Source organism: Tamandua tetradactyla, chromosome 14 (assembly GCF_023851605.1).
Source record: "Tamandua tetradactyla isolate mTamTet1 chromosome 14, mTamTet1.pri, whole genome shotgun sequence".
In the NCBI taxonomy this organism is placed as follows: domain Eukaryota; kingdom Metazoa; phylum Chordata; class Mammalia; order Pilosa; family Myrmecophagidae; genus Tamandua; species Tamandua tetradactyla.
Window position 1 is genome coordinate 58,792,241 of NC_135340.1, and position 15,877 is coordinate 58,808,117.

The 15,877-nt window shown below is 37.8% G+C and overlaps 1 protein-coding gene across 5 annotated transcripts in view; it reads left to right on the plus strand.

Moving 5' to 3' along the window:
• The first annotated feature begins 1,813 nt into the window (after nt 1-1,813).
• The window catches only part of CTDSPL2 (CTD small phosphatase like 2), a 93,587-nt gene continuing 79,523 nt past the window's right edge, over nt 1,814-15,877 (plus strand). Inside the window, exons 1-2 of one of the 5 annotated variants that reach the window (XM_077127740.1) lie at nt 1,872-2,171; nt 2,553-2,652. The gene's annotated coding sequence lies outside the window, so the exon portion shown is untranslated. Of the gene's footprint in view, nt 2,172-2,552; nt 2,653-15,877 lie in introns of all 5 variants that reach the window. The other 4 variants (XM_077127741.1, XM_077127742.1, XM_077127738.1 and 1 more) reach the window with 4 other exon arrangements.

The window sequence follows — 15,877 nt, forward strand, 5'->3', positions numbered from 1 at the left end:
AATGGGAGCCTGAATCCATTTTGTGGTAAATTTGAATAAGGGAGCTATTTTTCCTTTCTTTTTAAAATTAAATATATAAATTTTAGCGTCTTCAACTGAAAGGGGAGAGACTAATATCACCTATTCTACCTACCTCACAGGGTTGTTGAGAGAATCAAAATGTCTAATACATATAAAAGTGCTTTGTAAGTGGCGTATTTTACTTAAGTATTAGGAGGATGAAGGTTTTAAATAACTAGTTTTTGGAGGTTTTTTTTCTCGACAAGTATCTCCACTTTTTACTTAATTTAAAAATAAATATAGTGATCAATGAGGGTAATTGTTTAATTTATATTGTACTTCTTTCTATGATACACACTGGATAATATATAATTATTAATTTCCAATTTGATTTTTGGGAATCTATTATTTTTTGGACTATTACCACAAGCTGTATACAACAGGCTCTCAATAAATGTATTATTTGGAGCATTCTTGTACTGGGAGGATTTGGACGCAAATGAACTCTGAGCTCTGACCGTTTCTGTAGAATAAATAAATGCTTTCAGAAGAGAACCCACCTGCTCTATACCTTGAAATAGACCAGATTTATAAGGGTTATGTTATTATCTGTGCTTATCATTCAGCCTCATCTTCCCTTCCAAATCCTCTCTTCCCGGAACACAGAACTGCTTCCCCAGAAACCGCTCAATGCAATAACCTCTTTGGACTTTTCCATCTTGTTTCCTCGAGACACTCTTCCCTCATAACACATCTTTCTTTAAGTCTATCTTAGAACTCAACTTATAAAAGCCTTCTCTGACCTGCTCACCCCGCACCTCAACTCCTCATAGGCACTTCACCACCCTGAAAATTGTTTGTCTGTCTTCTGCAATACCCGAGAACTCTGGGAAGGCAGGGACCTTGCCTGACTTTCCCTCGCATCTAGCATGGTCCTTACTTAACACACTGTACTTTTTGAATAAATATTTCCTGAACGAATAGTTCAGTATGGCTTGGAATTTTAGTCAAAAGGTAAAGCTCTTCCAACTACTAAGCTCGGTTTTCTGACATTCCTCTGGCACTGGACGCGTCAGATTTTCAGCCCGCAAAGCTAACTGTTCTTTGACCCAGGCCAGCAGGTGGGAACCTTATGCCGATTCGAGTTTTCAGGCTGCAGCACCTCCGCCGACATCGCAAGGAGTCGAGGGGCATGGATTTGTATAACAAATCCACTAGCAAATGCTATACCCTCTTAGTGAGTAAGACGACTCTCAGGGGTCAGGGGGATCCCAGGAAAGTGGAACGTCTTCTTTCAACCTCAGGTTACGGTTCCCAATCTCTACCTCAGCCACCGCGCCAAGCCGTCCGTCCCGCCCGGTCTTACTCTGGGCTCCACCCATGTGGCGTGGTCCCAGACACTAAACCCTTGCCGCCAGGGCGCGCGACGCGTTCGTAAGCCCCGCCTCCGGGGCGAGGGTGCATTCCCCCTCCCAGCTCTGCCTAAGCTGATCCGTTAGTTGCGGGAGGAAAAACCGTCTTTCGGCTCCCCGCCTCTCCACTCCCAACGCTTTACTCCCTACTCCCCCTGCGAACACTACACACCCAGCTACGGTGGCCCCTAAAGTACAAACATCCCCCGGGCCCTGCTGTATCCTAATAGGTTTTGTCCTTCTTACTCTCTCCGGTCCTAAGGCTCTGCAAAAATTTTTGCCAGAAATTTAGACTCGCGATCATCTTCTGGCAGCAGGAACTCAAATGCTCTTCAAGGGAGCAAAAGCTGTCTTTTGTTTTGTTTTGTTTTGTTTTGCCGAAGGGACCAGCCACAGTTCTTCCCTCCCACCTCACAGAATTGTGGCGGGAGGGGGAGGAGGAAGTCGAGGCGCCTGCGCGGAGAGGCCGCTTTCCATCCGGGTCCCTGTCCGTGCGGTGCAGCAGGTCGGTAGGCGGGAAATGGCGACTGGCTGAAGGAGCTAGTTCTGTTGCTGCTGCGGGCTAAGCGGGAAAGACACCACGTATTGCGCAGACGGGACTATCGTCGGATCTTGTGGGCACTTTTCTGTCGTCACAGTTAGGTAATCCCCCTCGTCCAGGTGCTGCCGCAGCTCGCAAACTCAGTTCTCCTCTTCCAGGGCCCTCTGCCGGGATCTCCTCCCCTCTCAACCGGGTTCTGCAGCGGCTCTGGCGCTCTGGTAGGCATGCACTATTGGCGCCTCGTTAAGTCCACTATGTTGAGCTGCACTTCTCTGGACTTCCCCCTGGGATCGGGAAGGTTGCTCACTTCCCGCCAGCTTCAGTTCTCAGGCCGCGGCCTGTGTTGTGATTTCTGGGGTTAGATTTCACTTTGCTACCCACCCCCAACGTCGATCGCACGTTCTTAGTTCAAATCTTGTGGTTCCTCAGGGTAACTGGGTTAGAAGACCAGCTTTCTAACTTTCTTGGCTCACCTGATGTTTTGGGTAATTCTTTTTAGTAGGGTGCGTTTGGGGGGGGGCGTTGTTCTCTCTTTTTATAAATACCTTTTAAGGGTATTGAAGAAGAGATTTCACTAAATTCTGTTTATTTTCGGACAGTTAAAATGTTGAGTTGACATTGTTACTTCTTCAAATCAAGTTTAATAGTAAAGAACAGCTCATGTGGAAGGGCTCTGGTTTCCGTACTGTTCTATTAAGGGTGAGTCTTAACGATCCTAGTATTCTCCACTTTCTTTGGGTATTAAGGTGCATATGGGTGTTCACTTTTACATTCTTGACTAGAGTCTGTGGTAAATAATGACATAAGTAAATTGTGTTTATTTATTTCTCACCCTAGTGGTAGCTGGATGTGTGAATGATGTTAAGCACTTTAGAGTACCTTAGGGATGCTTAAAGACGTACTGCTTGTAAAAGGTCCTAAGGTTTTAAAATGAAATGTACTTTGTAGGTATTCCTCCAAGGCAGGAATTTACTTTTCTAATGCTGATAATGGGACACCAAAGTTACCCCCAACATGGTTATACAAATTAATGACTTGGAATAATAGATTTCTGTGTAATTTTCAGATTGTATACATTGATTACATTTCATCTTCCCGTTTTTGGCAAAATTTTAAAATTTAGTTTTTGGTCCAAATGTTATCTTTATTAAAGTAAGGAAATGGCAAGTAAAGCTAGTTTTATTTATCCTTTTTCTTACATTGCAGACCAGTTGTCCATAAAGAAGTAATAAGGAAGCTGTTAATATTTTTCAGAATTTGTTTTCAATCTATTTGAATTTGGGGATCTTTGTAGTTTTTTTAATTAATCAGATTAAGTTTAAAAAAATGTGGTTCTTAGGCTACATCCAATTGATAAAACTCAAAGCTCTCAACTCTCCAACTCAGAGAAATTCGTGGTGATATTAGGATTAAATTTCAGTAATAAATAGGAACACATAAATATCATTATAGCCCTTGTTTGATATTTTGCCCAAGGTCGTAAAGAAAGTCAAGGCAAAATGTAGCTTTTATGTGAAGCCCTCTTTTAGAATTGAGTTGAACTTTTTTTGACCAGTAGAAAAGGGGGAGGGCATGTTGGAAACTTGCTGAGTCAACTTATTTTAAAAATGGGGCGAAATATGTGACTTACAGGTTTTTAAAATAAATTGTTGGTTCCTAGGCATTATTTTTATTTTAGTGACCTTTCTGGTATTTTACTAAACATTAATGTTTTTAATGAAATTTGGTTTACAGGTAGAGGAGTGAGCATTGTAGAATGACCTCAGTGTATAGCACTCTGTTCATTCAGTACCTGGGTCCTTTTTAACACTTTTCATTTCAGTATGGGTTTAAAGAATATAAAAGCTGAAAATGGTGTAGTTTTTAACTTTTGGGAACTTGTAGTGATGTAAAAATTCTAAGTAGGATTGAATAGAAATACCAAATAGAATTGGTATTTTTACGGTATTCCATTCTACATAATGTCTCTTGGGCAGTCCATTTGAGCCAGAAATGTTGTTCTTTTAAAAAAACTGTTAGGAAATTAAGAATTGGGAAAGTTTTGTCTTTCTCGCATTCACCCAACTAACTGATCCCATGTTTCTGTTTTCTGGTGAAGTTTCTTCACAAGATTAACAGAATCCAAAGCTGGCTGAAGAAACTTAGGCCTATTGTTCGAAAAGGATATACTGAACTCAAGTTTGTCAATAGGGAATTAGTTGCAAATTGAGTAAAATGGTGCTAAATAATTTCAATCATAGGAGATTGTGATTTAGGTTAATGAGATAAAGAATAAAGTGGTTTGCCAGAATTAGAAATAAGCAATATCTAATTATATTTGCGTTTTACTAAGTTATTGTGAAAGCATAAAGTAGGAAAGACACTTTAAGTCACAAATGTCAAATATGGACCTCATATGTGGTACATTCTGGGTAATTTTTACTGTGCAGATTAAGAAGATACCAGACTGTTTTGACTGGATTGGCTACAGAAGGTCATTTACTCTGTTTGATGATGGGGAGATTTAATGGTGTGGAATCTGTGTTAGAACCATATATTTGTAGCTTTACTTTCTACTTAGTTCACATTTGTTGTCAGACAGATCTGTAAACCAGACATTTATTCACTATTGATTGTATGACTGTATCAAATTCTAATTTAAACTGTATGAAGTTGTAGTTCATACCTGCATTACAAATAGATTAGACAGTTAGCTGTGTGGTATACTTTGAGAATTGCCAAAATCTAACTTTATTTGTATCTTTCTTGTGCATTATGGAATTGTTTCTAAAATGTCCTGTTTAAAATTCACATATTCTCTGAAAGAGAAACTTTAGATTATTGTCTTTGTTGACAGCATTAGCAAAGTCTAGTTGATCAACTAATCTTGCTTATACCACAAGTCAGGGGGGGGTTCGAAAGGCAGTGAATCATAGGAGAGGTAAGTTTTTATGCATTGAATGTGATCAGAAATGGTGTGGAATATAAGAGCATTGGCCCTTGTGGGTTCCTATAGAAATCTGGTGAATCTGGTAGCATTAAGAGATAAGGTCCTTAGTGTGGTCCCAAGAAGAATTGTAGGGCGTTAAGGACAATTATGGGTTATAGTTTCAGCCTGCTCTTTTTGTTTATTTTACCTCTTCTCTGCCTCTGTTTGGTATGGTATTTTTAAGAAAGAGTGAAGGTAAACATAAAATCCCATTAAAAAGTGTGGTAAAATATTTATATAGAGGCTTTTAACTTTAACTAAGATTACAGTAGGACAATTGACTTTGTTAGGGGCCCTATATGTTAGGGTATTCATGGATTCCTGTATTTAGACAGATTGAAAAAAAGGGAGTACATCAAGGTTAAACATGAATCATCAGCAGTGCTTTGTCTTCAAGCTCTAGCAATCAGGCTTTCATAATAACTGATAATTTTTAGGACTAGGAACTGTGTTTACGGCTTTGGTTTAAAGAAACAAACCAATGTACTAGTGGAAGGCACTAGTAATAGCAGCTTGTATAGTTGAGGAAGAGTGATTTCTTCCTTTGGACGAAGTACTTACATATTGAGAAATTGTTTGGAAATTTAAAAAAGCAGGGAAGTTGTAAAAGTAAATAATAATAAGATTAAGACCCTCCTAACACCTTTGTTAGTCAAGGTTCTCCCAGGAAACAGAACCTACAGGATGTATATGTATATGTGTAGATATGTATTTATGGAAATATTATGAGATCTGTTATAAGAATCGGCCCATGTTACTGTGGGGATTGGCAAGTCTGAATTCCATAGGGCAGGTGCAAATTGGGAACTGTGATGAAAATTTTGATGAATAATTCCACAGAAGAATGGTTGAAGTAGAGATGGAAATTCTTCCTTCTAACTTGGTATCATCAGTTCTCCCTTTAAGGCCTTCAACTTATTGGATAAGATTTCTGTCATTGCTGAAGGCAGTCTCCTTATTTGATTGTAGATGTAATAAGCCATAAATGCATTCAATTTACAAATGACTTAAATCCACTAAATATCTTCACAATAACAGGCCAATGTTTGGTTGACCAAACAACTGGACACCATAACTTAGCCAAGTTGACACTAAAAAAAAAAGAGTGTATTATTGTTAAAGATAAATATCCAGAATACATAAACATCTTAATTGAGGAAAAACTATGATTGTTTTAGTAATAATTACTTTCTTCCTAGTATTTTCCAAATATGTGTGATTATCCTCTTGAATTGAAATGATTAACCTCTTACTGACCTTTCAAGTATCAGCTTTGGTATATATTGTTAAATTAAAATAATTATATAATCCTTTAATCTTCTGGTGTATGGATAAAAGTATTTGGAAAATATTCATAGTCACATTTCGGACATTCATTATGTTGTTCCCCCCACATTGAAAATTTACCTTTTTTTAAATTGTAGCAAATCACACCTCTATTAGAGAATTTTGATTATACCTAATCTTTAGTAATTTAAATAAAAATTCAACATTCTTGTCTTTCTTCTATTTCCCATGTTGTCTATTTTTGTCATGATCATTAGTTTTTCCTGTATAGACTACCTTTATAAACATAGAAACTATGGGAATAGTGAGAAATTATTTCAGATACTAAATACGAATTTATTTTGGGCAAAGGCTGTGATGTTTTTCTTCATGGTTTTAAAGATTTTAGTTAATAACTGTTTTTCTTCTTTGCCAACATTTCATTGGTTATTTTCTTGCTGTTACGATAATGTGTTCTGAAAGTTTCAGAAACCTGTGGGTAGGTTTAATATAAAATTAATTGTCCTTCAAATAGAAAATTTTAACCAAAGACATACAAAAAAGTAGTTACATCTCTGCCCTTCCTCAGTTATGGTGAGAACTGCTTAAATAAAATGCACTCTTAAGAAAATTCTGGCAAAATTAAGTTCACTTTTTTAATCTTTAAAATTAGGTCATAGGTGACCCCAGTAAATTTAAAAATAAAAAGTGTGTTTGCAGATTCCATAGAAAGGGTAGTATAATGAGAGAAATGATAGCCTGGGAGTGTTAAGTTTGCCATGAGCTTCTTGAGAAAAAGAAGTGAATTATGGTAGTTCATTCAATTCATAAACTATTCTTTCTAAATTTTAACGTGTAGTGTTATAAAGTTGTATTGATAAGAATTTTCTCACATGTAAGACAATACTCTTTTTACAAGATGCTTGTATTTAGTGAGGTAGGTAAGAATTAAAATAATCTCTAAATTATTGTCCTTTTACAACTTAAAGAAATATAAATCCTGAATTTGCCCTAATGGTTTTTCTGCTAAGAATATATAAGGTTTTAAGTTGGGCTGCTAATGGTTGCATTTTTAAACATGTATACCTTCCTTACTAGACATTTTCACTGATTAACAAATTGAATAATGCTGTCTTTTTAAAATCAGTTCATATTTTCAGAAAGCTTTTTAGTCATCAGTAATCTACTCTCATTTTGTTTCTCCAGAGGAAATAAATTGATCATTGTTTTTAGAGAAAGTGTTCTTTTTTTTGTTTGAAAAAAAGTTTTTAAGAAGGAAAAAACTGTAATTTTATCAGCCTAATTTAGCAACTTTATATGATCTATATAATTTTGATAAATATTTTTTGTTGCAAATTTATTATATTTGGTAGTTTCTAAAGAATCCTGTATTACGTGATTTAAAAAGATGGAAAATCTACATCAAAAGGAATGATGCCTCAAAAAGACCACCTAACTTTGTTACACTTTGTTGGAAAGTGAATAAAGATAATCTCTAGATTTCAGAGTTGATGCTTTATATAATACTCCTCTACTGATTCCTTTTACTTTAGTTGACTTTTGATTTTTTTAACATGGGCAGGCACCGGGAATCGAACCCGGGTCCTCTGGCATGGCAGGCAAGCATTCTTGCCTGCTGAGCCACCATGGCCCGCCTGACTTTTGATTTTTATTAGGTGATAAGTGGGAGGGGACAAAGAAATCTCTTCTCTCTTTGAAGTCATTTAATGAAGGCTTGGGGAAACAGTGGGGTGTAAAATTGAACAGGCACTATACCTGAAACTGCTGATTCCAGATTAGACAGATTAGGAATATAGATTTAGTGAAAACAGATGCTGCCACTTTTGAAAATGCCATTTGGTGTCTACTAAAGCAGTGACTTTCAGTTTTTTCTTTCAGGAATATGAGTTTAATATAAGTTTAGCAGTGATCCCATTTGTAAGGTAGAGTATAAATTGAGAGATCCATAGAATTTTAGAATAAGGAGAGACCAAAGGGGTCTTCTGGTCCAATAATGTCTTTGTTTTATTGGTGAAGAACCATTCTGAAGACTTTTAACATGTGGTAAATGTTTGTCTTCCTTAGGATGCTGCAAGGTTTGTCTGTATTAGGATGAAAATAGTACAAATTAATTAATGACTTTGTCTCCTATTTTGACAGCTCTTTTTTATTTTTAGTAAAATTTACATGTTGCGAAATACACAGATCTGATGTCCAGTAAATTCTTTTTACTGTTGAGGTAATGAATTGCTAGAATGATTACATGACTTAAACAGTGTTACACAGCTAATTAATGATAGATTCAGGACTGAACTTGAGTTTTTGATTACTAGTCCAGAGGTCATTCCTCTTTTAACTCCCTCTGGGTCATGCTCCAGAACCTAGCATGAATGAATTATTCTTTATATAGCCAATTTATAATTTATATATACTTAAATTTGTAGGAAAAACTTTGTTGCCTTTACAGTTTGATTTGTGATCTTTTAAAAATAATTTTTAAAAAATTTTTATTGTCTGCTCTTGCTTCCCTCTTCGTGTATAATGCATCAGGGTACCATTTATCCCCTTTTTCAGTAAACATATTTGAAAGAGAGCACATTAGGTTGGTCCTAGGTAATTTATTAAGAGTTCTTCATATTCGTGTGTGCTATTTACTTTCTCTTCATGTTGTTTTAATTGAAATTTTTGTACTCAGGACCTCAATAGCAAATTATCAGTCGAGTTTATGCTTGTATAGTTGTCTTTTTAACACAAGACAAATTTGTAAACCATAATTGTTTGCCTCAACTTTTGCTTTGGATCAGAAACTGTGTAGAGGAAGGATATCCTATGAGAAAGGAACTTTTTTTAGGGACTTTTTTTTTTTTTGCTTTGTTTATAGGCCTCCCCTTTTTAAAATGTTTTCTTTATTGTAAAATATAACATATATATAAAGCAAAGAAAGAAAAAATAGCAATAATTTTCAAAGTACACGTCAACAAGTAGTTATAGAACAGATCACAGACTTTGTTATGGGCTACCATTCCACCATCTCAGATTTTTCCCTCCACCTGCTCCCAAACACTGTAAGTTAGAAGGAATATTAATATAGTGATTCAGCAGTCGTGCTCGTCTACCAAATCCTATTCTCTCTGTTATACCTCCTCCTCCTCCTCTTTTGATCCTTCTCCCAATCTATGGGGATCTTCAGACAATGCCGGATTTGGCTTTTTCATGTTGAGAAGGGGTATCCACACTAAAGGATAGGAGTATGTAATTGGTTGATAATCTTGGAGAGTTTGGTCCATCTGGGCTTCTGGACCCGTCTGACCCAGGAACCTTCCAGGAATTATAGATTCCAGGAAAGCAAATTTAGTGCATGAAACCCCTATAGAGTCTCAGTTCAAGCCCTAGGTGTTCTCAAGAGTCAGCAAGAGTGATGTTTGGAATTTATCAAACCATGGCAATCAGCACTGTCTAACTGAAGCTTGCATAAGGGCAGCCTTCAGAATAGCCTCTCAGCTCCATTTCATCTCTCTTGGCTGCTGATGCCTTATTTTACAACACCTCTACCCCGCCGGGGCCCATCCCCCACCCCGGTTCAGAAGTTGTTGCTGATCTCATAGTACCAGAACCAGACTCATCCCTGGGAGCCATGCCTCATACCATAAGGGAGACCCTCACCCCTGTATGTCATGTCCCATGCTACAGGAAGGGCAATGACTTTCCTTTCAAATTTGAGAGAGAGAACGGCCACATCTAAGCAACAAAGAGGTTTCCTGGAACCGACTCCTAGGCCTTACCATGGGTAGTCTTAGCTTCTTCCCCATGGAAACAAGCCTCATAAGGGCAAGCCTCAAAATCAAAGGCCTTGCCCATTTTTCATCTGAGTCCCCAATGGCTGAAAAGTCCCTGAAGTTTTCCAGATGGGAAAGTTCCATATATATGTATATATATATATACATATATATATATTCCCCCCCCCCCACCTTTGGTCCCTCAAGGGACTCCACCAACACCTCCCAGTTATTAACCTACTGCAGTCTTAGATGTAGCCCAGCATTACACCAAGCTACACAGAACTACAAGGCCTCGTTCCTGCTCTAGACTCCAGGAGTCTGGTTTGTTCAAATGAGCTCTCCAGACAGGTTCATTTAGATTGTGTGTTACAGAAAGTCTAGGTTCTAGACATAATAAACCTCTCTACTTTTGGTCCCATATAGTAGGTGAAGGTCTAGAGTTTGGACACTATCATCTTTTACCCTGTATTTTGATTTACTTAGATCCAGCCACATTGGCATCATTTTTAACTCTATTTGAGGCCTGATCTCCCCTTTGGTTGCTTTAACTGTTATTATATATAGCTATGCTAAGTTTCAGGGCTGCAGCACTCCATCTGTGGGTCCCAGGTGTCACAAAGTTACCCCAAGTCCCAGGGAAATATCTGCTGATATACAGATAGCTTAGTGTCTCAGCATCCAGAGATACATTTACAACTTCACACTAAGTGTGGCTGCTGTAAGGGCTTACAGTCTAGGCTTCAGTTTTATTGTAAGTATTTTCTGAAAGAAACTTTAGCATATATGTACAGACCCCTTTTCATGGGCAGGGGTTATTGCAGGAAGGATTGTTTATGTTTCAGGGACTATAATCCTCTCCCCCCGACCCTGGTCTTTTTGAGGGAAATGAGAGAAATTGTGGTCCAATTCAACAGATATTGAGTTACCCATGGGCCAAAATATTGGAGTTACAGATCAGATCTCTCCCTTTAAGGCTAAGTAGTACAAATAATGATATTCTATTTCAATATGATTTATTAAGAGATAATCATAAGGTTTACAAAGGCTTGGGAGGTGGAAGTAGTTACTTAGTGGAGTACTTGATACTTGGGTTGAGTTTAAAGGATGAGGGTAAGAATTCCTTGAAGTAAAAAATGAAGTAAAGAAAACAAGCTGGATATAATGTAGCATGGGCAGGAAACATTCTTGCTGGAGTGCAAAAAGGTGAGGCAGCAAATAGCAGTGAGAAACAAGGCTGAAGAGGTTGGTTTTGTAAGGTTTTGTACATAATGTTAGGGAATTCAGTCTTTATTTTGAAGGTGATGGATGGGAAACCTCGTGAGGGGAGCGGTCAAATTTGTGCAGTGCAGAGGAAGGATTTAAAGGAGACAAGAACTTGAGAGATTTTTGGAGGTAAAATCTTTAGGGTTTGGTACAGTAGTGAATGAAGGAGAGGAAGAATGACTAAAATGTTTGGTATGGCTTCTAAGTTTCTGCCTTGTTTGACTAGGTAGATAGTGGTAACATTAAAGTAGGGAAAATGTAGCAGGAAGAGCAGGTTTGATTATGGTGGTGGGATGGGAAAATGAATTCCATTTTGGTTAAGTTGAATTTGAGTTGTCAAGTGAACGTACTGAGACACTGTCAGATGAGAGTCTGAAATTCAGAGGTGGCGGACAGAGAAATTAGCAGAATTGATGCTGTAGTTTATAATGAGCATTTAGAAGACACTCATTTTTCCTCCTGATCCTACCTTAAGTAACAGGGCTTCAATAAGTAAACTGCTTTACTTAGTTTTAGATTGCTGGGCATTCAGCTTTTTATATTCCTAAAACATGGTCTCATTTAGACATTGGAAAAGTGGGTATATTTTACATTATATACTTTTATTTTCCAATGTCATGAGTTCTGAGGCTTAAAATGTTGTCACACCCATTATTATGTTTGTTTTGTGATGTAATCTGTTTAAATTATATCATTTTCATTCATTAATAATTCATTTATTTCCTAAGGCTGCTGATTTCCCAGTCTTGTTTATTCTCTTAGGATAGTAATGAAAACTTTTCTAGTAAAGGAGCCCAAAAGAACCTAAGGGAGTTCAACTCTAACATAAATAATTGAATTACCAAGGTGAAGCTGTATGTGTATGTTTTAAAAGTAACTTTTAAAGAGCACTTGGGACAGTGCTTTATACTTAGCACTTAATAATTGTGAATTTTTCTGATCCACCCTCAATTTAGGCTTTCTCTGTGCTTGCACCTCAATGGGCAATTTCTCTAAATGCTCCTGCCAGTTTCCTTGTAGACTGCTGCTGTTTTGTACTTCGTGCTTGATAACCTGGTGGTCGAGTCAGGAGCCTCTCTGTTTTGTTCCAGTCTTCTGGTTCTGTGCTCCTGGATGTCAGGGGTCGGGCTCTCAGTGATCTCCTCCTCCCTGTGGTAGCCAAACTATGCCTTGTTTTTTTGCAGGTATTGTGCTGAAAAAGAGTTTCTTGTCCTTGCCTCAGAGTAGATTCTATTTGCTGTGATATAAAATCTTGGGCCCAGGACTGTTCTTGCCCCTCTTCTAGTGGTAGAGGGTTTTTTTCCCTTTCACCCTTCCCCCCATTTGGAATGTTGTCAGGTGAACTATGACCTGGTGGTGATTGGGCTTGCTACCTTTCCCTCAGCAGCTTGAAGTTTTTGTTCCATTGGAAAGAAGGATCTAGTTGGACTTTGTATTTTTGACATAGAGAGAGGTAACTCCTCTCCTCCAGCCCTGCACCACAAAGGAAGGTTCTCTCTAGTGTCATGTTCCCAACCTTTATTGTGAACACCAGTGGAGGTCTGTGGAAAAGATTGTCTGAATGGGTTTGCATTCTCCATGTGAATGCTCCTTGTTTCTTTTCTTTTTTCTTTTTGTAATTGTGAAATATAACATATATACAAAAAAGCAATTAATTTCCAGGTACATTTTAACAAATAATTGTGGAACAGATTGGGTTACAGTTCCACGATTTTTCATTTTTTCTTCTACCTGCTCCAAGACACTGGAGACCAAAAGAAATATCAGTGTAATGATTCAGCAGTCATTCTCATTTGTTAAATCCTATCTTCTCTGTTATACTCCTCCTCTTTTTTTTTCTTTTTTGTGAAAAATAACATATATACAAAGAAGCAATAAATTTCAAAGTACATCACAACACTTATTTGTAGAACAGATTTCAGAGTTTGGTAGGGGTTACGATCCCACCATTTTAGGTTTTTACTTCTAGCTGTTAAGGTAGTGTAGACTAAAAGAAATATCAGTATAAGGATTCAGCACTCATACTCATTTGTTAAACCCTGCCTTCTCTGTGTAACTCCACCATCAACTTTGATCTTTCTCCTACTCTTTAAGGGTGTTTGGGTATGGCCATTCTAACTTTTTCATGTTGGAAGGGCCTGTCAATAATGTGGGATAAGGGGGATGGAACTAGTTGGTATTCTAGAGAGGCTGGCCCCTCTGCGTTTCTGGACTTTTCAGTCCAGGGATCCATCTGGAGGTTGTAGGTTTCTGGAAAGTTACCCTAGTGCATGAAACCTTTGTAGAATCTTATATAATGCCCTAAGTGTTCTTTAGGATTGGCAGGAATGGTTTTGGTTGGGGTTTGACAAGCTATGATTGGTAGCAGTGCCTAACTGAAGCTTGCACAAGAGTGACCTCCAGCGTAGCCGGTTAACTCTATTTGAACTCTCTCAGCCACTGATACCTTATTTGTTATATTTCTTCCCTCTTTTTGGTCAGGATGACATTGTTGAACCCGTGGTGCCAGGGCCTGGCTCATCTCCTGTGCTGTCAAGGGAGAATTCTCCTTGTTTGTATAGCTCTTAGGGGTTCTACACTCTTGCTAGCCCAAACTTTGCTTTTACAGTTTACTGACGGTTGTTAGATTAAATTTTTACCTACTTGCATCTTCTCTCTCCTAGATGTCTTTTTTGGGGGGAGGGATTTGGGGTTACTTGTGCCCTGAGACTTTGGCTTTCCTTGATGGGCTCCAGAAAAGTTTAATTTTGTAGTTCATTCAGTTGTGTGTATGTGTGTATGTGTGTTTTAGACTTTCTACAGCCTAGACAGAACTCAATTAACGTAGAAGAATATATCTCTAAGCAAAATTCCAGTTGGTCATGGGAGCGTTTCTCTTTCTTTCCAGGGCTGTAACTTGGAACTTTCTGACTTCCTTAGCCTTAGATTGCTTGCGGTAATCTTACCCTTTCTTGGTTTAAATTGAAAGATAGGGTTCAGATTGGCTAGATTGAAAGTGGGGAAAGACAGTAATTCTCCACCTGGCCTCGAGGTTTCTTTTCCTTCTTTCCTAAACCTGTGGTTTCCCTCAACTGTCTTGTGGTCTGCTGTTACTCTGATTTTTGTTTCACTTCCTAGTTCCACTCTCTTTCTCCCAATTCCACTTATCCCTACATTACCTTTCCTGTTATGAAATGCCAGAAAAAAAAATGGGTATACTGTGAATGTTTCGATTTGGAATTTAGATGAAATATTGCAGTACCTTATGTACCTAACAATCCACCATTTAGTCTAGAGTTTATTTTGTCATTTCTTATAAGTAATAAATATTAAAAGGAAGGAGTAGTAGAGTAACTTCTCCTAACCTTTTCTTCTGCCCCTGTTCTATTCCATCCCTTGTTCACAGTTTGTTATAAAGGAAAAAAATAGATAAAAATAGAAGTTGTTTTGTTTTCCCACTCCAGATCCTGTCTCTTACTAATCGGTAACCCTTACCTCATACTGCCACTAGTGAAAAAAGGGATTAGATAGAGATATATAGTTTTCATACAGGTATATATATATATATTCTCGACTTGGTGTTGAGACATGGAATGTAGTTTTTTACCTTATTTGTATAATGAGTTGGATTTTAGACTGTTAATAATATGGTGTTCTAGTTTGCTAGCTGCTGGAATGTGATATACTAGAAACAGAATGGCTTTTATAAGGGGGGGTTTATTAAGTTGGTAGTTTACAGTTCTAAGCCCATGAAAATGCCCAATATTAAAGCAAGGCTATAGAAATATCAATCTAAAGCATCCAGGGAAAGATACCTTGGTTCCAGAAAGCCGATGAAGTTCAGGGTTTCTGTCTCAACTGGAAAGGCACATGACGAGCATGGTGACATCTGCTAGCTCTCTCTCCATCTTTCTTGTTTCATGAAGCTCTCCTAAGGGCATTTTCCTTCTCTATCTCCAAAGGCCTCTGGCTGCATGGATTCTCACAATTCTTGTCCCTCTGTCTCTCTCTCCAAATATTTCCTCTTGTAAAAGGATGCCAGTAAACTAATCAAGACCCACCTGGAATGGGTAGAGTCACATCTCCCTCTATTCAATAGTTAATGGCCACAGTTGGGCAAGTCACATCTCTGTGGGAATAATCTAATCAAATTTCCAACATACAGTTGTGGATAGGGTTTAAAAGAAACAGTTGCACCCACAAGGTTGGATCAGGATTAAAACATGGTTTTTCTATAGTACATAATCCTTTCAAGCCAGCACATATGGTATTGCTCTTCAGTTATGTTATATGGTAAATGTGCACATTGGAGCTGTCCGGGAACTCTAACCCTTCATTTATAGCACTGCTTCTGTAAGAAAGCTTAATTTTGAGCTCCCAAAAGCCACTTGTAAACACACCTATTTTCAGGTTGGACCCTATAAATCACCCATTCTCCATGACTGTATAGGTTAAAAAGCAGAAATAAAAAAGAAATTTTAGAGGTTAATGGGAAAATGGAATTTTTGGCCACGTTTTAATTAGTTAAAAAATTTTGTTGGTGATATACTATTTTCACATTACAGTTTTTTTAATTGAAATTATCAGGAAGATGTTATATAATACTCCTGCCATTTTTGCCACCTCTGCTTCTTCATTCATGGCATGGGGACTGCGAAAATTGTTGTTG